General features: G+C 27.4%; 1 protein-coding gene and 1 pseudogene across 1 annotated transcript in view; both read right to left on the reverse strand.

The window, feature by feature from the left end:
• Positions 1-217: 217 nt before the first annotated feature.
• Positions 218-27,151, reverse strand: part of LOC129987872 (zinc finger protein 271-like) — an 89,096-nt gene continuing 62,162 nt past the window's right edge. The window contains exons 3-4 of the mRNA XM_056095846.1: positions 4,119-4,170; positions 218-425 (exon numbers count right to left, since the gene is read on the reverse strand). The gene's annotated coding sequence lies outside the window, so the exon portion shown is untranslated. The remainder of the gene's footprint in view (positions 426-4,118; positions 4,171-27,151) is intronic.
• LOC129987871 (zinc finger protein 271-like) lies at positions 9,607-26,420 on the reverse strand (annotated as a pseudogene).

Genomic DNA, 27,151 nt, shown 5'->3' on the forward strand with positions numbered 1-27,151 from the left:
AAATTTTCACGATGAATATAATTTAAATGCCTTTGACCATATATGACAAAAATGAAGTTTTATTACTCATTAGGCGAATCAAAAGGAAAAACTTTGAATGTAATTTTTTGGAAGAATATTGTATAACATGGGTCATAAGAATAAAATTACTCCTTTTTGTATGTGAATAACAATACTCATACATATAAACTACTAAATAATCACAATTATAGCGTGATTAAAAATTTCTAAGCAGATGTATTGCGGAATTTATTATTTCATGGTTCTCGATTCCATCCAGATACGTTGTATGTTGAAGTTGGGACTGTGGGTCTTTCAAAATTCAAGCTTTCCTGTTCTTGCCACATTTTTTCCGAAAGAAGAGATGATTTATCGACTTTTCTCATTATCATTTCATCAGGTTCGTGGTAACACAATCTTGGAACCTATAAAAAAATGCCGCATTATATTTAGAGCTTCTGAAAACAGCAAAAAATTATCAAATATTTCGTATACATATATTTTTTGACTACTCATTTGTTTAATTATAAAAAAAATCTGTAGAAGCACATGGTTAATCAGTTTGATTCAAAAATATCAACAGATATTTTGAGAATAACACTGGAGCCACGCTAAACGAGCATAATTCGTTCTTGAATCTTACTCCTAAATGAAAAATTTTTTTCCATAGGAATCTATATAAAATTGAATAATGCGTTCCATTCTGATTAAAATAAATAAATAAACAGCAACGTAATTTGTTATTTATGATACAAGTCATTTTTTTCTTTTAATTTTTTTTTATAGAAAATTATTTAAAGACATTTTTTTTTTTAAACTGACACTTCAAAATTTGGTAAAAATGATATATAGCATGATCATTAAATGAATCTGTGGCGCACTCAACTATGGCAGGATTAGGATGATGCTTCCGGTATGCTGCTATTAAACTTCTCATGTTCTCAACTTTTCCATAATTTCGCTGGAAGGTTGTTGCTCTGTTGAATCTATTATTTCCTCATCTTCAAATCAAATCTCCTCTGGGTTTTTGCTGCAACACAGAATGCCTTCTTAAAAATTTTTGGCTATTTCTTTCACAAGCTGAATCGATGTCATTGCTATTCGCCTCATATCCAATAATCTTACCAGACTCAAAATTTCACCGATTAAGGCTCCCCAGGTACGTGCTCAAACCTCTTGGACTCGCATTTGACAAGAATATCTGGACAAAATCACCTCCATGTAGACAGAAAAAAACATGGAAAGATTATTCTTAAATCGATAATTTGAATTATTCTGTTGAATAACTGATAAAAAAAATGAATTGAAATTTGACTATCCGTTTTAATTAACTAAGAACAATAATTTGAAACACATCAATAAAATTAAAACTTCGTGAAAATAGCTTTCAGAACATTTAAATAACTATTGAAGACATTACAAAGATTTATGTACAAGAAATTAATGACTAATTCTTCAATAATTGCAAACTTTCCCTTATTTATGAGATTTTTCCTTTCTCCCTACACTGCTCATTTAAGTGCTGAAATGTGATTTTTCAATGAAATGTTAATTAACCATAAACGGAAAAAAAATTAGAAGACTATTTGTATACAGAAAACTTTGAAATAAAAAATACTGCAAACTAAAACTGTTTGCGTTATAAAATGCCAATATTTCACTATTTTACAATTCATGAACTCGAAGGAAGTACTGTTGACATTCTTGTGCTTCAATAACATTTTTTGACATTTTAAAAGAAAATGTGCCTTTAAGTTTGCAGCAAAACAATAAATTTAGCTAAAACAAAACAGCATTCAGCTATTAGAAGAAAGGAAAACTGTTGTTTTACACAGTCAAAAATAATTACAGTCAAAAATAAATAAATAAAATATCAAACTTGATTTAGTTTTGGAAACAGGAAAAAAGAACAGGCTTAGCAGTGAGACATACCACTGGAAATAATATTAATCAACAGCCTGATTTCCCATAAACTTGCGAATTAGAAATTTTCTTTTCCTTTCTTCTTCTCCACATTTTCAAATCTTATGTAAATTAAAAAAAAAAAAAACTCGCTCTTGGAAGGAAAACAATATCAATGCAGAGAGAGCTAGAAAAGTTATAAACTTTTAAAGATTATAAATTAAAAGTATCAAAGTGAAATTTTTTTGATATATTTATTTCATAATTTTTAAAACAACATACATTTTTTATTGTTTCATTTTTACTTTCTCATGCACAATGAAAAAAAGTATTGTAATTGCCATAATATTCGAACTCCAAATTTTGGTGAATTACCATGTGTTAGAATTTTGCTGTGTTCAATAAATGCATTTTTGGAAAATGTCCATCGGTCTCTGAATGTCATCACTCAAAAATGTTTTATTACAAATGAATTTTGGTATAGGGTCTTTGCATCGAATTTGCATATTTCTGTCACATTTGGAGCACAGTCCATCCAGAGGAATTCTGTCTATACAACTGTTTGAGTATAGGATAACAAGGGACGAGAGGGATAACAATGAGATTTATACAGATAAATTAGGGATTTAACATCAATTGTGTATACATTTATCAAATTTTCAGAAAAATTCAATTCGTGGTGGGCCGTCGGTTAGCCTGGACATTATGAGTCATGTAAACTTCATGATAACAATCTCTTGAATAATACATTTATTTGAGAGTATGCGAGAAAGATTTGAATAGATTACACCCGCTGGTTTGTTTTTATTTACATAAAATTATGACTTGTTCTGATATTGGTGTGAAAATAAGTTTCAATTGAAAATATTAATAATAATCTAAAAGGTTTAAATAACAAGGACCCAAGATCAGATTTCAAAAAAATTAAATGCATTAATTTTTTCCAGATTTAGTTGGGATCTCATTTTTATAAAGATTCTAACAACTTAGATAGGGGGAAAGGGGGGGGGGTCTCCAGAATTTTTCAAAGTTTTTACCCTTTTGTAACGCTAACTAGAGCACATGTTCAGCCTGCTTCATCCAATCTTGCCTTAAAAGAATTGCATTCTAACCATTCCGATGAGATTAAATGCAACTGCGTTCCACTAATATTATTTTGCTACGATGTTTTCATTTCTAATTTCTCCTTAATCAAATGAGTGGTGAAGATTTTTCAATTAATTTCAACGTTAATTTTAGCAGACGATGGTTTTAGAATTTCTTTATTCAATTTTAAATTATTTTATTGAAGTTTGAAACATTAGCTAACATGTGTTTGGAATGATGCCCCTTATATTATCTGATTACCTTTTTAGTCAGAATAAATATTTAAAATTCCAGTAAGGAAATTATAAAGGAAAGAAAAAAAAATGTATATATCATTCTGATATTTGTATTAAGATATTTTTATATATAGCATACGATTATTCATTTTTATAGGAAGAGAACTGAAATCGTCAAAATAAATTTCTAATTTTGTCAATTATCCGTCATTTTACAGACTTCCTCAAGGGCAAAAATAATTTTTAGAAAGAGATAACTCTACCTGAACTAGAAATCTCAAAAGTGCTGTGCTCTAGATAGATGAAATTTGAAATGGGGCATTGGAATAGACTACTTATTATCTTCCAAGGCAAAATCTAAAATAAGATTTCAATCGTATTTTGGTGAAACTTTGTCTACGGAATATCTGTCTATCTACCCATGGTAATGCTGATAAGATTATTCTAATATGCAGAATTACAGGGTTGAAATTAAAAAAATGATTCTTTTACAATCTAAATTTCAATTTATAAATTTGGTCTGTCCACTTATAAACTTTCAAATATGAAAACTTGATGTATGAAAAATCATATTTAAACTACAGTAAATATTTTAATATGAGATGAAAGATTGTTAACAAAATTATTTTTACTTTCATAACTTTTTTACTTCTTCATTATTTGCTTTCTGCTAAATAACTTTGATCAATAATTCAAAAACAAATCATTCTTACATGAAATATTCAATGAATCAATCATACATCAAAAATAAAGTGCCTGTTAATTCATTAAAAATATTTTATTAGGAATTAATTGTTTCTTTAAAGAAAAGATATTATTTATATAACAAATATTAATCATTATGTGAATAATAGAGCTGAAAATCATTTACATTTCGAAAAGTATATAACTTACTCAATAAATGATAAGGCGAATGCTTCTTTCACATTAAGCTTTTAAGTGCAATCTTTTCAGTAATGTATCAGAGAGCAACAAATATGGAAAAAAAAATAATATTAATAATAACATTTGAATTGACAAAAACATGCTCATCCATAGAAAATTCAATAATGTCAGGGTTTGTCAAATTAACAAGTATTAAAATATAACTAAGAAAATATACAGAGGCGGCGGTAGCAGGGGGGCAATTGCCCCTCGTCGGCGAGAAATTCAGAGTTTCGTCGGCAAAAGTGTTCACCATTTCATTATGGTTGTAGAGAGTTGAACATTATCGAATATGATTATTTAAAATAAACCTTAAAATTAATATATTGTAAACAATTGAAATATCCAAGTAGAGGTTAAAGTGTTTTGGAAATATCTGGCGAAATCGATTGGGAAGTAGGTCAATAATCGATAGGGTGATAGGTCAATAATATACCGTTTTTTGCGGACAATTTTTGATAGACCGATCTAAGAACTGAATGCAATGGATGTCGAAGACGTTAAGTTCGCAGATTTTCAGACATCTGATTCAAATGTCTTTCATTAAGATTATAATTTACACTATTTTTGGCAATATAACCGATGAGATAACGAGTGAATAAGAAATCGAAAAAGTGATATTTTCATTTTGCTAGCAATTTTTGGTCGGTCAACTGAACTCAATGCGGTGAGTGCCGAAGATGTCTGAAAATCTGCAGATTGAACATTTGATTGAAATGTCGTTCACTTAGCTGATAATTTGCACAAGATTTGGCAATATATCCGACAAATGAATAAGATACCGCATTCTGTCAATAACTTTAGGGAGGCCGAATATGAACTAAATGTGATGAATGTCGAAGAATATATCCACAGATTTCCAGACATTTGATTCAAATGTCGTTCATGAAGCTTTTAATTTGCGCTACTTTTCGCAATATAACCCACAAGCCGACATGGGAATAAGAAATAATACATGCCTCATTTTGTCAAAAAATTTTGATCGGTTTACTAAGAATTCAATGCGAATGGATGTCGACGAATCCAAATTCTCAGTCATTTTATTTAAATGTCATAATGTTCATTTAGCATATAATTTATACTATGTTTAGCATAATAATCTATAATACGACGTCGTTGAATACGACGTCACATTTTTTCCGAACAATCTTTATCCTTTGGCTAAAATTTTATCATAAATTATGGAGAAAAAAAATTGTCTTCATCGGGCATTTCGATTACCTTAATAGAGAAAAGTTGGTGCTTTTATATTAGATAGACGATAGAGTTGTAGTTTGTAGTCGAACGATAGTTGTTTTCCATAATTCAAATTCAAGCTCTAAACTTCCTCAGAAACGAATTGATACATTTATTTATTCATTTAACTATGAGAATTGCTTGACTAAAATCTAGTTAATAATTAAACTAAATTTTTTTTAAAAAATACTTTTTATTTTTTTATTTTTTTTACATTTCAGTGAGTATGCATGCTAAGAAGAGTTATTTTGCTGTAGCCAAACTGTGCCAATTCATTATAAATCACTGGAGTAAGTAAATTGTGTAACTGTAAATTAAATTCATTTGACAGTAAAATATTTATTTTCTTTTCACTATAATTTATGAGGCTACAATTATTACAATAAAGAAATATTACCGACTGCAGTTGACGACAAAAAAAAAAAAAAATTTTTGGTGTGGTAGCTTCTTAGCTACACTAAAAGAGTTTATCCAAGTATGCACTAATTTTTAAAAAAAATAAATTACTACCTAAATGCTTCAGACTCTGCATTCAATATTATGACTATGTGGTCGGAGAACATATCATTTATATTATTATATACCTTTCTTTCAATTACTATTCTCGGCATAAAGTATATAACTTCAGATGCTTCTAAATTTTTAATCGACTTTGAATAAAGATGTTTTGATATAAAGATGATTAAAATAGTTATTCTTAGAGTATTCATAAATAACACATTAACCCTTGACACACGAATTTACTCATCTTATTTCCTAATTAGATGGCAGATCTTATTTGTGACAATTATTGTTATCTTAATCCCCAGAAAAACATAAGGGCATTTGAAGTAATGATGCGTTTTCAAGTGATTTTTGCGTTCTAAATTACTCAATACTTTCACTTAATTGCAGATTTAAAATTAAAAATAAAATAATTCTATACCCGATTGAGACACGCCGTTGTATATGAAGGGGTTAAGAAAAACCAATGCATGCAACAGAGGGGATGAAACTCACCTTTTGGTAGGAATATTAACTTGCAATAACTACGAATTAAGAAAGTACTTAAGGATAAGAACGCATGCCTAAAAATATAGATAGGGGTATACATGTTCAAGATCTAAATTTTATTTTTTCAAATAAAATACAATGGTTTTTTTTAAAGCCTAAATAAATATAGAAAAATAAATACAAGAGCGAACTAAAGTTTAATAAGTATGTTTTTCATAAGAATATTTTTCATATCTTACATAAAATAGTAAGTTTGTACATATATTTACGAAGTATTTTCTCCTCTCTTCTTAAAAAACAACACATTGTATCTTTTCTGCATTCTATATTGTTCGTGTCCGAACTATAGTAAATTTTTGTAAAGTACGCGCACTTATTCTCTTGGGATTCGAAACACATCTTAATTCTTGCTCGTTGTTGTAATCCTTACTTAACAAATATTTTAGGTAGGGGACTAAGCAGAAAATTCGGTTTTTGACGAAAAGATCGAATATTTTTTATTTATTATTCAGTATTTCTAAAACAGTTTCTTTTATAAAACTTTTGGTTCCAACATTCCTTTTATATAGTTTCTGATATAAAATAGTAAAAATATGCATTTGTTCATTTAGCATGACACGTCATTCTGGTGCAATATGTGTTTATATCTATATACTACAATCTAGAATGGTATGTGACAATATTTTTTTCTAAAATTAGATCGTAGAGAAATTAAATCTCCAGAGTCTCATAAAAAAATAGACTCAAATATTGACAATTTTTTTCATGGTTATTAAAAGAAACAGAGAACTTTTTTTTTATATATAAATACCTTCATAAAGCTTTAGCAATGAAAAAAATGATCATCATCTTTATAGAAAAAGAAGTTAAATAATATTTAATTTTCTTTAATGAAATGTCTAATTATTATGAGTTATTTTGCAGCCTATTTAGATATATTGTGCTTGCTCCCCTGTCGGATTTGTCTTGCACCCCCCCCCCCGTCCGCAAATCTCTGCCACCACCTCTGAAAATAAACAGAACAAATATTTATACCTTTCCTCTGTCTCTAAAAAAATTCTTTTAAGTAGCTTCACACAAACATACCAAGACAACTGTTTCAAGAAGAAAACAGTTGTCTTCTTGTCAGTTGTCTTTGAATTGTTCTAGAATTTCTTCCAAATTATTTAATATTGTATATATTTCAATATTTTCAAGGCCTTAAAGTATTCTACATATTTACAATGTGCTCTACTTAAGGAATATCACCAACTAGCAAAATAAAAAGTAAACAAAGAAAATTCACAAGAAAATAGAAAGGTCTAATACCAAATCAATAATATAAAGAAGTCTTTACTTATTGATTAAATGAGCAAGATCAGCAGGATTTTTATATTTCCAATAATATAGACTTTTTTTTAGATATCATGAATACTATCATTCTTTAATTCTATTTCCCTCATTAGGTTAGGCTTTCAAGAATATATTGTTGTTAACACAAAACATTACACTAATTTGAGAAGCACAATTCATTTACTTTCTTCAAAAGAATTCTTGGCACACCACTTCTGCGTGATCCAGAAATTTCAGTTTACTTTGAATATGAATGTTCAACATAAAAACTAAATCATTTCATTAATATTCATTCAATTTATGTATTGTACTAACATAAAAGTTGGTTTTTCACTCTCTTATCATGAAAATTTTTTATTGGATCTTAAAAAATTAGACAAGGCACATGTAATTTCACAAATTATTTTGAAATAAATTTAAATAACAGTTTTTAATGATAATTTAAATAAAGGAATTTACTTTTTTAAATTTATACACATCTGGGCATTTAACACATTGATGAAATTTAAAATGTTTTAATTTCATGAAAACATTATGACAGTAAATAGCAACCTTTTCATAGCCATTACATTAGTCCATGCTTTGATCATGAATACAAGAAATGATTTAGTATAAATAATTTGAGCACTGTTTAGTTAATGAATGATTAAATTTAATATGAATAACTCATGGCTCGCATATTATCAATTAAATCTATAGTGTTTCTATTTATTTATGTATTGAAAAATGTGTTACTTGAATTAAAACTTGAACAAACTTGAACAAACTTTAAAAAAAAAAAAAAAAAAAAAAAAAAAGAACTACATACAGTTAAGTGTAATAATAGTACCTTATAAAATCAACATATTGATTTTTTTTTTTACAACTGAAAACAGCTGTATGAATTTCTATCAACGAATAGCGAAATCTTCATCAATAATTAATAAGTACATACACTATTTTGTTATATTTAATTATTACAAACTAAGTTCTAACTTTTTGATATTATGGTATACTAACTTTCTGTTTTCTAACAACATATGTAAATTTTTCACAAAACTTTTTTTTTAATTGCAAGTAGTGTTTGTAATTAAGTCTGTGAATTCAGTTTGCATTATAATTAGTTGTTTTGTCTCGGATCTCTACTTTTCTTTTGGGATCAGTTTATTTTTGCACAACACAAGACATAGTTTCCAGATTCTATTTACAAAAAGAGGCTAGAAACTGATCAGAGTATTTACAGATGAAGTAGACAGAAATTGATGAAATGATCTGCAAATCAGAGATGAAATAAGGTAATGTGAAACTTCCCTTTTTAAAGAAAATACAACATATTTTACTTAAATCAGTAACCTGGATTCCAAGCATGAATAAGTTCAAATGCAAACTCTAAAATTAAAATAAACAGAAAATATAAAACTTATTTAGGATGGCAAAACAGGATATATTTAGAAGGTTCAACTGAAAGTTACAAAATCCTCAATTTTACCAGTAATTATATTAAAAGTACTAGTTTTCCAGAGATAAAAAAATTAATCATCTCTATTGCTGAACAAAATTTAATTATAGACAGCAAGTCGCACAATGGGAATACAAAATATATAATACAATATGAATGAAATATGCAATTTTCAAAAATCAAACTGTATTAAAAAAATAGAACAGCTGAACACAGCTTTCACAAATAGACAACTGGTATGAAATAAGAATGGCTTCACTACCCATAAAAGTCATCTATTTTATTTAAAAATATTATGTAGGATACCTACTCCTTGGAACTGGCCTGTGTATCTTGTTACTATTACTGTGTATCTTGTTACATTGAAAGAATGAACAAATACAAGAGACTGAATCATACACCTTCACAGTTGAAGATATTTACAAGCGAGCTAAATAAAAAAACAGTATAAAGTAGTATACAGCAATATTTTAGAACATAAAGCAGCACTTATTCCAATGGCACAATCATTTGAAACATATACAACATTACATTTTAACTATATCAAGTAAAGTAATGATAAAAAGAAACGTCTTGAAATTCATAATTAAGATTTCAACAAGACCATTTAAATTAGTGATAATGATAAAAAGAAAATAAGTTTATAAATTCAAATTTCAGATTTTCATAGCAGACATTTATCATAATCTGTGCAGTCTCCAGAGAATTTATTAACCAAAAACAGCTTGATGTTAATTAAGTTTTATGATAGTGAAAGAAATACAGACAGTGTGGAAACTATAAATAATAAATGTGAGCACAAAATGTTCTACTTTCTGTCAATTTATCATCTTCGAATGTATTGACATTGGAATAACATTACAAGTAAGTTTAAATACAGTGATGTGATGAAATGTTTACAAATAGTTATAAATATATGTAAGGCTTCTGAAAAAAGAACATTATATTTCTTAAATATGATATCAATATTTCTTCAAATTCATTGGAATTCAAAATATTACGACAAATTTTGAATTCGCTATATATGGAGCGAAACCAAAGTTAATCCAATATAAACTTTCCGCAATGATGCATGCGTTGAAAAGGGAGTTTCCGAATCCAAGAAAACAAATGTATAGGACCATTCAGCTTAAAAAATAACCTTGTAATCAAGTAAAAATGGAAATAAATAGTAATCAAAATAAGATTTTTAAAAAATTTATAGGCAGCTTATTAAAAAAATTATCATTATATATAATAGTTTTATCTAATATTTATGGGGTAATATGTCATGTCAAATATTCATTATTTTCCCAAAATCTTCCTAAAGAACGTTAAATTGAATCTTTCTATAGTTCTATAATAAATAACAAGCTCAAATATCACATGCACAATTAAACACAAAACATATCATTATATTATTTTCATTTTATTAATCTAAATTTAAAACTTTATATTCGAAATTTCAGGAAAAGCTTACAAGGACAATTCGATATAAAATGCTTTAATATAAAGTGGAGATTTCAATTTAAGACATGCATATCTGCAAGGTTTCAAAGTATGATATTCGGGAAAATTAAAGACTATGAAATGAGTTATCGTATCGTCTTGCTGTTGTTCGTCTTTTGGGATGTGCTTCTAATGAAAATTTAAATCGGTATCGTTTAAATTTTCAACTTGTATTTATAATTTCGGATGAACAAGATTATACGTTGTTTTGTTTTCTTCAATAGCCCTGCGAAGTTGAAATATTCATTTAAGAAAAAGAATTACCCGAATAATAACAATGAATATGCATCATACGCTTTGCAATAAAAAAAAAAAGTTCTAGAAGAGATAATTTCAACATATTTCAGTAAAAGAATAACCCTTTTTGGTCCTTGTTTTATGAAACATAAACTTACTATAAAACCATTATTATAAGTCTTTCGGTTTAAGATGAGGTGAAGTTCTCCCATAATCAAACGCTTTAGTGAACATCAGAGGTATATAATTCATTCATTTTCTATGATATGCTCTGGTAAAAGTTTCTTTAAAGAAATGGACTGAGAATATATTATATTGCAGAAGTCTCATGCGTCCGGTTTCTCTTTCGTATGCATTCGTAAATGTCTTATTAAATACGTCTTACCCGAAAAGGGTTTGTTACAAAGATCACATGTATACGGTTTCTCTCCAGTATGCGTATGTATATGTCTTTTGCAACTCCCCTTATCCAAAAAGGCTTTGTTACAAAATTCGCATACATATGGTTTCTCTCATGTATGCGTACGTAAATGTTTTTTTAAACTCTCCCTATTTGAAAAGAGTTTGTTACAATTTTCACATGCATACGGTTTCTCTCCAGTATGCATACGTAAATGTCTGTTGCAACTCCCCTTATTCGAAAACGGTTTGTTACAGAATTCACATGTATATGGTTTCTCTCCCGTATGCGTACGGAAATGTGTTATTAAATTCTTCCTAACTGAAAAACGTTTGTTACAAAATTCACATGCATATGGTTTCTCACCAGTATGCGTACGTAAATGTGTTATTAAATTCTTCCTATCTGAAAAAAGTTTGTTACAAAATTCACATGCATATGGTTTCTCTCCAGTATGCGGTAGTAAATGCTTTTTTAAACTGTTCCTATCTGAAAAGAGTTTGTTACAAAATTCACATGCATATGGTTTCTCACCAGTATGCGTACGTAAATGTGTTATTAAATCCTTCCTATGTGAAAAAAGTTTGTTACAAAATTCACATGCATATGGTTTCTCTCCAGTATGCGCACGTAAATGTCTTTTGCAGCTACTTCTATCCGAAAATGGTTTGTTACAAAATTCACATCTATAAGGTTTCTCTGCTGTATGTGTACGTAAATGTTTTTTTAAACTGTCCTTATCTGAAAAAAGTTTGTTACAAAATTCACATGCATAAGGTTTCTCTCCAGTATGTGTACGTAAATGTTTTTTTAAACTCCATTTATTTGCAAACAGTTTGTTACAATTTTCACATGCATACGATTTCTCCCCAGTATGCGTACGGATATGTCTTTTTAAATTCCAATCATCCGAAAAGTCTTTGTTACAAATATCACATACATACGGTTTCTCTCCCGTATGTGTACGCAAATGTCTTTTCAAACTCGCCTTACGTGAAAAGGGTATGTTACAAAATTCACAAGAATACGGTTTTTCACCCGTATGCAGAAGTAAATGTACCTTTAAATTACCGTTTTGTGAAAAGGCTTTCTTGCAAAATTCGCATTTAAACATTTTCTTTTGTTTGTGTCCGTAAATGTCTTTTGAAATTGGAAATCACAGAAAGGACTTTGTTGCAAAAGTTGCAAGCGTTGGATTCCCCAATTGTATGCTATATTATCAATTTTTAAAAATGACTGTTGAAAAAAAATGCTTTACTACAAATGTCACACGTATTTGGTTTCTGTTTAGTATGCACCAGTAATCGTTTTTTTAAATTCGGAAGCTAGGAAAATATCAACATTTGCATATCGTTTCTCCACTGGTGGTCAATGAAAAAATCCCGTTTTTAAAACACGTCGTTCTGCATATCATGAGTATGAGGCATCTCTAAAATTGCAGTTTGCAATAAAATTTTCACGATGAATACAATTTAAATGACCATATATGACAAGAATGAAGTTCTTTTTTTACTGATTAAGCGAATCAAAAGGAAAAACATTGAATGTAATTTTTGAAAGAATATTTATAACATGGGTCATAAGAATAAAATTACTCTTTTTTGTATGTGAATAACAATATTCACACATATAAACTACTAAATAATCAAAATTATAGCGCGATAAAAAATTTCGAAGCAGTTGTATTGCGGAATTTATTATTTCATGGTTCTCGATTTCATCCAGATATGTTGTATGTTGAAGTTGGGATTGTGGGTCTTTAAAAAGTGAACCTTTTTTATTATTGCCACATTTTTTCCGAAAGAAGAGATGACTTATTGACTTTTCTTCTTAGCATCTCATCATGTTCATGGTAACACAATCTTGGAACCTATAAAAAAAATGCCTCATTATATTTAGAGCTTCTGAAAACAGCAAAAAATAATCAAATATTTCGTATACATTTATTTATAAACCAGTCATTCGCTTAATTATAAAAAAGAATCTGTAGAAACAAATGGCTATTCGGTTTGATTCAAATATATCAACAGATATTTTGAGAGATGAATAACACTGGAGCCTCGCTAAACGAGCATAATTTGTTCTTGAATCTTACTCCTAAATGATACAATTTTTTTCTATAGGAATCTATATAAAATGGAATAATGCGTTCCTTCTGAAAAAAAAAATCAGTAGAAACGTAATTTATTATTTAAGAAACATGTTTTTTTTTTAAGAAAATTATTTAAACACTTTTTTTTACGTATACTTCAAAAATGATATAGATAATAGCAAGATCATTAAATGAATCTGTGGCGCACTCAGTTATGGCAGGATTAGGATGATGCTTCTAATATGATGCTATTAAACTTCTCATGCTTTCAACATTTCCATAATTTCGCTGGAAGGCTGCTGCACTGTTGAATCTATTATTTCCCCATCTCTAAACGAAATCTCTTCTGTCTTTTTGTTGAGACACAGAATACTTCCTAAAAAATTTTGGCTATTTCTTTCACAAGCTGAATCGATGTCATTGCCGTTCGCCTCAAATCCAATTATCTTACCAGACCCAAAATTTCACCGATTAAGGCTTCCCAGGTACGTGCTCAAACCTCTTGTTTTCTCATTTGAAGAATAAGTCCAGAATTCCAAGAATATCTGGACAAAACCTCCTCCATGGAGACATAAAAAACATGGAAAGATTATTCTTAAATCGATAGTTTGAATGATTCTGTTGAATACCTGATAAAAAAAATGAATTGAAATTTGACTATCCGTTTTAATTAACTAAGAACAATAATTTGAAACACATCAATAAAATTAAAACTTAGTGAAAATAGCTATCAGGACATTTAAATAACTATTGATGACATTACAAAGATTTACGCAAAAGAAATTAATGACTAATTCTTCAATAATTGCAAACTTTCCCTTCTTTATGAGATTTTTCCTTTCTCCCTACACGGCTGAATTAAGTGGGAAAATGTGATTTTTCAATGAAATATTAATTAACCAGAAACGGAAAAAAATTTAGAAGACTATCAGTATACAGAAAACTTTCAAATAAAAAATACTGCGAATTAAAACTGTTTGTGTTGTAAAATGCCAATATTTCGCTATTTTAAAATTCATTAACTCGGAGGAAGTACTGTTCACATTCTTGTGCTTCAACAACATTTTTTGACATTTTAAAAGAAAATGTGTCTCTGAGTTTGCAACAAAACAATAAATTTAACAAAAACAGCATTCAGCTGTTAGAAAAAAGGAAAATTGTTGTTTTACACAGTCAAAAATAATGGGGTCAATTCATGTGACGTAAAATTCACATGTCATGTACTTCATGCGCATGGCATTTAAGTTTCATCCGCACCGCTTTCGTCGATTAGTCTGCCATTAACGTTCTCCGAAAAGTTTGAAGCGGATTCTTTGTTTACATTTGAAGTTATAATTTTTGAGTCATTTGCTTTCCTCTTATTATGTGTTAACAGAAAAATTACTGGCGTGCTGATGGATGCGTGCTTTAATGCGAAACACAAGAGTGACTGTCAAGATAAAATGTTTTCTTATTTTCCTTTTAACAATCCTGACTTGGGTTGGTAACTTTGGGATAGATTTTTTCAAGCCTTTGAAGTCGGTGATATGCTCCGATCATTTTGAATTCATTCAGTGTGTGTCCATTTATTAAATATAGCTATTCCAGTAATTTGTTAGAAAATCTCTTCGAAGAAAAAGAAATCGGTAAGCGATTTGCCGTCAAAAACAATCAAACAAAATCCTGAGTGCATTTCTAATTTACTTTATTCACATTTGATAAAATTTTTGATAATTTTGAATATGCTTAGAAGGTTTTAAAATGTTTACATGAATATTAAATTGCATTTTTTCACAAAATATTATCTAAATTTAATGAATGTAAGTAAACAAACTCCTGTTGCAAAAATAAAAACTGCTATAATGCTAAACTTAGGAGGAAGTGAATATTATAGTTTTCTAATTACATTTGCAAATTTGTGATGGATTGAAAGTGAATTTATATCAAACAAATTTTCTATTGTTAAAAATAAAATTTCAATAGTTTATTGTATTTAAACTGAAATTGACTGTTATCATTATATCCTGTTATAACACTGTGCACCTCAGTGATTTCTGTTTTAATAAATAAAGGTATTTTCATTGAAAATCAATTTCCATATCAGCATTTATTATATAATTTTTATTCCCAACTTCATTGCTACATATATATATATAATTATGACCTTATTCATGTGTATTAAATTTACTGTATTGTACGTTTTTGTTTTATTTATGATATTCATTCAATGTAATTTTTATCAATGTAACTTTAGCATTTAAAAAAATTTCATAAATATTCTGCTTTAAAAGTATATTGTTCACCATTATGTTTTTATTAGTGACTAGCCGCCTTTGGCGACCAGCCGGTTAGTCAATCTTAATGTTCGTTAAAATTTTAATAATGAAATATTTTATGCAATTCCTACTTTAATAGCTTCTTTATCAAAATATTTTAAAACTTCAAATTTTGGTAGTCATATAATTCCCTCATAATATTATAAAGGCCTTCAGTCGTAACGTAATATGTATCGCTCTAATTCTCTGTTAGCTCCCGTAGAATTTATGCTTTAAATTTAAGTGGAAATGATTAATTTGCAATTAATATGATAATATTTTTTTACTATATATATCTTTTATATTTCATAATTTGAAATTGTAAACATAATTTATTCAATATATACTAATTTGAGTTTGATCTTCTTTCCTCTGAGCAAACTGAAAACATCAAAGTCTCAATATTTATAAAAGTAATTACATAAGAAAAAAATATAATAATTTTATTAGTAAGCTTTAAAATATTAACTTATCTAAGAGTAATAATTATTTTTAAAAAAAACTAACTGGGGGAACTATATTCATATGATTCAAAATTCAATACTATTTAAATAATATGTAAAAAAGAACATATGTAATTTTCAAAAACACTGCCGTAGTCATTTGTCAAAATGTATCCTTCGGATAATAAAAGGGGGGAGGAGGAAAGAATAAAGCAGCACCAAACGAATTAAAAAGCGATGTTAATTAAAAATGCAAAAACAATAATTCCATTGAAAATACTAATTAAAATTTTAATATAAAATTATATAACTAAGAAAATTTATAAAAAATAATTCAAAATAATATCTTTAAAAAAATCAGAAGTTTTAAATTGATCGGCTAGCGTAACATTTACTAAACAATGGTTTCGTCAACGTTATCGGCAGACATCACGACATGCACAGAACGGTTGAAAATTGAACAGAAGCGGTTTGTTTGGTACCTGACACATGACCGTGAATTGACCCCATTAAAAATAGTATTACATTTTTAAAAGAAAATAAATAAATAAATAAAATATAAAACTTGTTTTAGTTTTGGAAACAGGAAGGAAGAACAGGCTTAGCAGTGAGACATACCAATGGAAATAATATTAATCAACAGCCTGATTTCACATAAACTTGCGCATTAGAAGTTTTTTTTTCTTTCCTTCTTCCCTACATTTTCAAATCTTGTGTAAATTAAAACTCGCACTTGGAAGGAAAAAAATATCAATGCAGAGAGAGCTAGAAAAGTTAAAAACTTTGAAAATTATAAATTAAAAGTATCAGAGTGAAATTTTTTGATATATTTAATTCATAATTTTTAAAAACAACGAACAACATTTTTTTATTATTGATTTCTCATAGACAATGTACAGAAAAATTATTGTAATTGTATTACAATTGGAAATCAAAATTTTGTTTAATCTCCATGTTTTAAAATTTTGTTATGTTCAATAAACGCATTTTTGGAAAATGTCCGAATTTGCATATTTCTGTCAAATTTGGAGCAAAATCCATCCAGAGGAATGAATTCTGTCTGTACAACTGTTTAAGTATAGGATAACACGTTAACGACAACATAATGAGATTTATACAGATAAAGCAGAGATTTAACATCAATTGTGTATACATTTATCAAATTTCCAGAAAAATTCAATTCTTGGTGGGCCGTCGGTCAGCCTGGACATTATGAGTCATGTAAACTTCATGATAACTACAAAATGCTATGACTTTTAATAAGAGTCACGAAAATTTCAAAATGCAATGACTTTTAATACATCAAATTTCGCAATTATTATTATTATTATTATTTTACTGTTATAACAAACGCGCGAGTTAAATTTTTTGCTCCAATCATTGGAGAAAAACGGGTCTAAAGAACAAATTTGATTTTTGAATATTATTAAAATTATGACAAGAATTAATTGCCAAAACACTCATCAAGGACGGCATGATATATTCAGCAAAAATGCGAAATTCATACTAAAGATTAATATTTCGTAACTATGCAAGGCAAACTCTTGGATAATACATTTATTTGAGAGTATGCAAGAAAGATTTGGATAGATTACACCCGCTGGTTTGTTGTTATTTACATAAAATTATGACTAGTTCTGATAATGGTCTGAAAATAAGTTTAAATTGAAAATAATAATAACAATATAAAAGGTCCAACTAACCAGGACTCAAGATCAGGTTTCAAAAAAATTAAATGCATTAATTTTTTCCAGATTCATTTGGGATTTCATTTTTATAAAGATTCTAACAACTTAGATAGGAAAAAAAAAAAAAAAAAAAAAGGTGGGTTCTCCAGAATTCTTCAAAGTTTTGACTCTTTTGAAACGTTAACTAGACCACATGTTCTGCCAGCTTCATCTAATTTTACCTGAAAAGAACTGAACCCTAACCATTCCGATAAGATAAAATGCCATTGCATTCCACTAATATTATTTTGCTACAATGTTTTCAATTCTAATTTCTCCTTAATCAAATGAGTTGTGAAGATTTTTCAATTAAATTCTACTTTAATTTTAGCAGACTATTGTTTTATAATTACTGTAATTAATTCTAAATTATTTTATTCAAGTTTGAAACATCAGTTAAAATGTGTCTGAAATGATGGCCCTTATATTATCCGATTACATTTTCAGTCAGAATAAATATTTAAAATTCCAGTAAGAAAATTATAAAGGAAAGAAAAAAAATGTATATATCATTCTGATATTTATATTAAGATATTTTTATATATAGCATACGATTATTCAATTTTATAAGAACAGTACTAAAATCGTCAAATTCAATTTCAAATTTTGTCAAGCTTCCATCATTTTTCAGACTTCCTCAAAGGCAAAAATAATTTTTAGAAAGAGATAACTCTACCTGAACTAGAAATCTCAAAAGTGCTGTGCTCTAGATAGATGAAATTTGATATGGGGCCTTGGAATATACTACTTACTATCTTCCAAGGCAAATCTAAAATAAGATTTCAATCGTATTTTGGTGAAACTTTGTCTACGGACAATCTGTCTATCTACCCATGGTAATGCTGACAAGATTATTCTAAAATGCAGAATTACATGGTTGAATTAAAAAAATGATTCTTTCACAATCTAAATTTCAATTTATAAATTTGGTCTGTCTGCCTATGAACTTTCAAATATGAAAACTTGATGTATGAAAAATCATATTTAAACTACAGTAAATATTTTAATATGAGATGAAAGATTGGTAACAAAATTATTTTTACTTTTATAACTACTTTGATTCTTACTCATTTGCTTTCGGTATATAACTTTCCTCAGTAACTCAAAAACAAATCATTCTTACATGAAATATTCATTGAATCAATCATACATCAAAAATAAAATGAATGTTAATTTATTAAAAAATATTTTTATGAATTAACTGTTTCTTTGAAGAAAAGATTTTGTTAATATAACAAATATTAATTATTATGTTAATAATAGAGCTGAAAATAATTTACATTTGGTAAAGAATATAACTGACTCAACAAATGATAAGGTGGATGCTTCTTTCACATAAAGCTTTTAAGTGTTATCTTTTCAGTAATGCATCAATGCGGAACAAATTTAGAAAAAAAATAATAATAATAACATATTAATTAACAAAAACGTGGCTTATCCAGAGAAAATTCAATAATGTCAGGATTTGTCAAATTGAACATTTCTAAACAAATGAACAAGTATTAAAAGATAACCAAGAAAAAATATACAGAAAAAATATTTATACTTTTTCTAAACAATTTTTTTTTTTCAAGTAGTTCCACACAAACATATCCAGATAACTTTTTCAAGAAGACAAATTCCTTTGCCTTCTTCTAGAATTTCTTCCATATCATTTAATATTGTATGTATTTCAATATTTTCAATGCCTTAAATTAATCTATCTCTTTACAATGTGCTCTACTTAAAGAATAGAACCAGAGAGCAAAATTAAAAGTAAACAAAGAAAATTCACAAGAAAATAGAAAGGTTCAATGCCAAATCAATAATTAAAACAAGTCTTTACTTATTCATTAAATGAGCACGATCTGCAGGATTTTTATATTTCCAATAATATAGACTTTTTTTTTTCCGACATCAGGAATACTATCCATTTCCTACAATGGGTTAGGCTTTCAAGAATATATTGTTGTTAACATAAATTACACTAATTTGAGAAGCACAATTCATGTGCATATTTTTTCCAATAGAATTCTCGGCACAACACTTATGTGTGATTCCGATATTTCAGTTTTCTTTGAATCTGAATGTTCGACATAAAAACAAAATCATTTCATTAATATTTGCTCAATTTATGTACTCTACTAATATTAAAATTTGTTTTTCATTCTCTTATCATGAAATTTTTTTTATTTAATCTTAAAAAATTAGATAAGGCAGATGCAATTACACAAATTATTTTGAAATAAAATTAAATCATATTTTTAATGATAATTTCAATTAAGGAATTTATTTTATTAAATTTACAAAAAACCGGGCATTTATCATACACCTAAAATTTAAAATATTTTAATTTCATTAAAACATTACGATAGTAAATAGCAACCTTTTCATAGCTATCACATCAGTCCATGCTTTGATCATGAATACAAGAAATGATGTAGTATAAATAATTTGAGCACTGTTTAGTTAATGAATGATTTATTTTAATATGAATAATTCATTGTTAGTATATTATCAATTTTTTTTTAAATTTTAATAACTGAAAGCAGCTGGATGGATTTCTACACACGAATCGCAAAATCTTCATCAGTAATTAATAAGTACATAAACTATTTTGTTCTATTTCATCATTAGCAAACTAAGTTCTAACTTTTTGATATTATGGTATACTATCTTTCTGTTTTCTAACAACATATGTAAATTTTTCACAAAACTTTTTTTTTAATTGCAAGTAGTGTTTGTAATTAAGTCTGTGAATTCAGTTTGCATTACAATTAGTTGTTTTGTCTCGGATCTCTACTTTCGTTTTGGAATCAGTTTATTTTTGCACAACACAAGACATAGTTTCCAGATTCTATTTACAAAATGAGGCTAGAAACTGATCAGAGTATTTACAGATGAAGTAGACTGAAATTGATGAAATGATCCACAAATCAGAGATGAAATAACGTAATATGAAAGTTCCTTTTTTAAAGCTAACACAACCTATTCTACTTAAATCAGTAACCTGGATTGCCAGATTCCAAGCATGAATAAGATGCAATGCAAACTCTAAAATGAAAATAAACAGGAAATACAACTAATTTAGAATGGCAACACAGGATATATTGAGAAGATTCAACTGAAAGTTACAAAATCCTCAATGTTATCAGTAATTATATTAATAGTACTAGTTTTCCAGAGATAAAAAAATTAATCATCTCCATTGCTGAACAAAATTTAATTATAGACAGCAAGTCGCACAATGGGAATACAAAATAAATAATACAATATGAATGAAATATGCAATTTTCAAAAATCAAACTGTATTAAAAAAATAGAACAGCTGAACACAGCTTTCACAAACGGATAACTGGCATGAAATAAAAATGGCTTGACTACCCATAAAAGTCATCTAATTTATTCAAAAATATTATGTAGGATACCCACTCCTTGGAACTGGCCTGTGTATCTTGTTACTATTACTGTGTATCTTGTTACATTGAAAGAATGAACAAATACAAGAGACTGAATCATACATCTTCATAGTTCAAGATATTTACAAGTGTGCTAAATAAAAAAACAGTATGAAGTAGTATACAGCAATATTTCAGAACATAAAGCAGCACTTATTCCAACGGCACAATCATTTGAAACATATACAACTTTTCATTTTAACTATACCATGTAAAGTAATGATAAAAAGAAACGTCATAAAATTCATATCCCATGTTAATTAAAATTTCAACAAGGTCACTTAAATTGGTGATAATGATAAAAAGAAAATTAGATAAGTTTAGAAATTCAAATTTCAGACTCCAGATAATTTATTAAAAATAAATAAATAAATACAGCTTGATGTTAAATAAATTTTATGATAGTGAAAGAAATGTAAACAGTATGCAAACTATAAACACAAGATGTTGTACTTTCTGTCAATTTACCATCTTTGAATGTATTAACATTGGAATAACATTACAAGTAAGTTTAAATACAGTGATGTGATGAAATGTTTACAAATAGTTATGAAATATAAGTAAGGCTTCTGAAAAAAAAAAAAACATTATATTTCTTAAATATGACACTTTGAGCTGTAACTTTAAGGCAATTAACAAATAAAACAAAATTTATATATAAAAAAAAGTGCTTGGCTTTATTCATTCTCTTTAACATATTACTTTTCAAGTTCACAAGAGATGACAAATTCAAATAATCTATACTGCAATAAAATATTACTTGTTATTGATTAATTACACAAGAATCTGTATTATTTATATAAATATACAACTTTCAAGGAAGGAGCGGTCTATTTTTAAGTAATATGATGAAGAATTTAAGGGGACGGAGATGAAATAAGAAGTGAAAAAAGGAAAAGAAAAAAAGCTAGTGAATTACATGTCTTTTATTTTTACATACCTTTTCTATACAAATTATTAAAAATAAAATTGAAAAATATTTCCTTTATGATTTTTGTTTCATTTCTTAATCAGACAAATAAAATTCTGTAAAAAAATAAGCATACATTTCATAGAAAAAAATTGTTTTTATAATCAGATACAAATTTGACAGCATGGACAATATATATTTTATAATTTAAAAGTGCACTTTTTCTGTAAATGTATATTTGTCATTTAAACATCTGCCACATACTTATTTATCACATTAAGAATTAAAACACTTAGAAAATAAGGTGACTGCTCAGGTATAATCATTATTATTTAATCATGGATTATTTTTTTCCCCTTTGTATATCATCACAAAAAAGGAAAAAAATGAGTAAAGATGAATCAATTAGAGAACTGGTTTTATTCGCATGAAAATTTAATTTTTCTTGAATATAGTATGTAACTGGTGGAGGATATAAGAAGATCAAAGCATCTTTTGTATTATAAAATATTGAAAATAAAAATAAATTAAAAACATGGTATAATCTTTAAAATTGACTAGTAAATGGTTAACTTAGAAACAAATAGTTTATTCTTAGTTAAAGTGTTTTCGTTCTAATTAAACTTTAAATTTAACATGGTAAGATCTAATTACTGGTGTTTCTCTTTTGAATGAATACATGAATGTATACTTAAATAACTTTTTTTGAGAAAAATTTTTACTGTATATATTACTAGAAAAAGGCTTTTCTTTATTATGTGTTCATAAATCTCACATTTGAAAGACGAAATTTTATTGCATATTGCACAAGAGAAAGGGTTTTCATGAATTCGATAATACTTGATTAGATGACATTGGTTTTACAGCATATATGACAAGTAAAAAATTATTACTTGTACCAATTAAATGATGCAAACTTAAATAATATTTTCAAATAAATTTCTTATACTACATATATCGCAAGAGAAGGGTTTGTCAGTCGCATGTTTTCATTTGTTATTGAAATAAGATTTTAAAGAAAAGCTTTTACTCTATATATCACAAGAACGAGTAACAAAGTGTCTATCTAATTCAAATCTTCTATTCAATTCTCAACAACATATTTTGAAAGAATAAGGTTTTTCACTGATACGAGTAAGATGATGTTCCTTTAAACCAAATTTAGTGGAAAATTTTTTACTGCATATATCACATAAATAGGGTTTCTCATTCATATGAGTAAGAAAATGTCTATTGAAATGTTTATAAGTAAATCCTTTATAGCATATCTCACAAGAATAAGGTTTTTCACTAGTATGATTTCAATAATGCACTAGCATATGAGATTTTTGAATAAAAATTTTGCTGCATATTTCACAAAGAAACGGTTTTTCATCTGAATGAGCACAAAAATTGACTTTTAATTCAGGTTTTCGGAATATCTTTTATCGCACAGATCACAAGACTAGAGTTCCTCATTTGTATGGATTTCACAACCGCATTTAAACTGATTTAATTTCAAAAATGTTTGACCCCAAACATTACATGTGAATTTTTTTGCATTCCTGCAAAGGACAAGTTGGGAATTTATTTCATTATCAGAGCTTTTAAGAGAATGATCACAAGGTAAACACATTTCACCCAGCTTGACAGAAGGTTCCATCCTAAAAATCAAGATTTTCTTTCTATCATAAATTCAGCTGTAGATTGATTGTTGATAGTTTAACTCCCTAAATGTTTTTATTTGCACACAAATCATGAAACGGTGTGGTATTATTTCGAAGAAAACTTTGTGTCTCCTTTGAATCTTATCATTCTCAGAAGATATACACTCCCACTACTTTTCCTCTCTACCTATTTTTATCACTCTACAGATTGAAATGTTTGAATAGGAAAGATTTTTCACTTAAGATTTATCACAGAAAAGTTCTGTAAACAAGTGAACCAATACAGCAATAAATTCATTATAAGAAAAGTATCGATGAAAATGGTCCAAAATTAAAAACAAAACCAAAATGAGAATTTTTTTTTTTTTTCATTTTCTGATGTACAAGATGATCCAAAAGTTAAATTAAGAAAATAATACTTGGCAATAAATTTTAATATACCATTCTCCAATTGGGAGCTACTACTTTTTGACATACACGACAATTAAAAAGTTAAGAAATTAATAATTCAGAATAAAATTTAATAATCATTCTCCACTTGGGAACTATGTAGAAAGTCAATAAACCCTTGTATTTATGTACTGTCTTTGATGATATGACATAACATAAAAATATTGTTTAATGGCTTGAAATTAGCTTATCAGAACTTTTCATAAAAGTTAATATCAGCACATTCTGGTGTCAAATGATTTTTACTGATATTAGAAAATTTCTTTCAAATTATTGATTTTTTTTTTTTTTTTTTTTTTTTCATTATTAGTATTGTTACAGGCATTTCAGGATTCTGCATTTTGGGTGTTTTTCCCATAAAATTATATCTAACAAATTTCCAGACAAAAAAAATTATTAAAATATTTAAACAATATTAATATTATATAAATGTAAACGATTTTCTGATTTAAAGAAAGGCTGGCATGGAGATTTGTTAGCAGCAGATCTTATTCTTCCTGCTTTCATGGAAGAAGTTCAACTAGTATATATTAATTTTTTTTCACAAAAATTATAATTAGTAGCAGACATATTTTGAAGAGAAAAGCAAAAAGAAAGACATTATGTAAAAGTATTTTGAAATAATATAATTTTAAAAGGGAATTTACTGATATTATATTTTGGGTTCAGCACCTTTCAGAGTTAATATGGGAAATAAAAGCCCTCACAATTCTTAAAGTGAAGCTTGAGTTCCTAATTTTTATTTTTAATTGAAATGTTAATAATTAGTAAATAAATAAATGTATATAATATATTCATATAAAGAATCATATAAAATATAATTTATTTCATACCTATAACACAAATAAAAAATAAATTTTAATACATATACATGTAATATTACATATATACCTACATGTTCTAATGTAAAATTACAATAAGTTCCACTTCTTAAGACAGGCTTCCTTCCCACATAAGCTTTGAAAAACCTCTTAAAAAATTTTTTTCGCAATTTTTGATCCATTAAATTCAAAATGCTGTTTATTTCTCATTTAAAAGTCCATCAAATAATTAGGCGTACATTATCTATAACATGAAGCTCAACAAAGATTTGTGCAATGCATTTCCAGAAAAGTAATGGTCTAGATCCATCAAAAAAATATCAAATTTTATTAATCTCTGCTTTCATTCTGTTATGTATTTAAAACATTACTAATACAACTTAAGGACAGATAAAATCCTGTAAAGATCTTTCAGCAATGCAAGTTTCACAGTCCTTACATTCCCTTCTACAAGTTTTAAGAATAAATATTATGAGAAACTGAAATAACACAGCATTTAATTTTGGGCTATCTTCTAAAAGTTGGTTTCAATATCTCATACATAAAAAAGTTTGCATTTATAAATAATTTTCAACGCAATAGAAGAAAAATTACAATTATTTTTTTAAAATTCAATCCAATTTTTTTAATACAGTCTTATAATTGTTTTTCTTTAGGTTATGGACATATTAACCAGTTAATTGAATTAAAAAAAAAATATATATAACTTTTGAACTGTTTTGGTCTGCATCTTGACTAATTTAAATGATCTGTAATTAAAAGTACATAACCTTTACAAATCATATGAAAACTCTGTTATATTATTCAAAAGATACAGAATGAAAAAGTATTCTGGGAAAACTAGAGAAAAAGTATACAAAAAATTGTAAATCACTAAAAGTAAACACTTTTGACAAGAAAAATGTTTTTTATCTATACATTATTTACCACCAGCAACTCAACAGTATATGATTAATTAACAAGAAACAGTTTACATTGTTAATATTAAAGGAACAACTCTTAATTACAAGAAGAAATAATCCACTTAAGAAGAAAAAAAAACTCGTTTTATTCAAGATTAAAAATGCAAATAATGGCAAAACTGTCACTAGAACTTCTTCCATTCTATAAATACTTTAATTTTTTTTCTTAGAGAATCTTAAATTGAATTAAAAATGTAAATTTTATTCATATGACAATTTCCGGGGAAAATGGAGGAATAAACAGGGAAATAAACAAGACTAAAAACAATAACAAACTTAAAAAGGAAAATTGAAATTAATTACTTGAAAGAAAGGAATTCGTGATTGAAATCTAGTTTGGGTTGTTCCTTGAGTTTCGCGCGAATAATAGTTTCGGACTAGCGTCTCAATCGCAACGTAATCCCTATGGGATGGGCGAATCCATCCTGAAGCGTACTTTTCACGGGTAGGTACGTTTGACCGAGAGGGGCAACAGGGATAAACGTTGGCTTTTAAATGTTGAGTTGTAACTCAACGCTTATCCCGGTTCTGTTGAATCGTTTTTCGTTGATCACGAGGGAATACGTTGTCATTACTTTAGCATGTGAATGTGGATATAGTTTTCCCCTCTATTAATGTTTATTTTTAAATCACTATTTCTTATATTTGAAAATGTTGTTTTGCAGTTTACAAATTTGTTCTTGTGTTGCATTTCATAAACGGATCATATATAATTTTTAGAAATGTATAAAATTACATTGTGAATGAAGAGGTAATGTGATATTGATATTTAAGTTTCATAGTATGTAATATGGAAATAAAACAAATCATTAACCATTTCATTTTCATACTTGTTGATTTTTTTTTTTTTTTTTGTCATTATATTACTCTTGGGCTTTGTAGTTTTAAGTAAATGCATGTTAAATTCTTGTAAAGGTAATAAACTAACAGGAATGAAATAACTTAATGAATTTAAATAACACGTTTTGTCAGTAGAAGACATATAACCAAAACTTAATGATCTAGGTCATCTTTATTTTTAAAAAAATAAATAAAACAACTTTTACATAAATTTAGAAAAATAATTTTATAAAGTGCTTACTGTAAAAACAACTTTA

The sequence above is a fragment of the Argiope bruennichi genome, chromosome 10 (genome assembly GCF_947563725.1).
Source record: "Argiope bruennichi chromosome 10, qqArgBrue1.1, whole genome shotgun sequence".
In the NCBI taxonomy this organism is placed as follows: domain Eukaryota; kingdom Metazoa; phylum Arthropoda; class Arachnida; order Araneae; family Araneidae; genus Argiope; species Argiope bruennichi.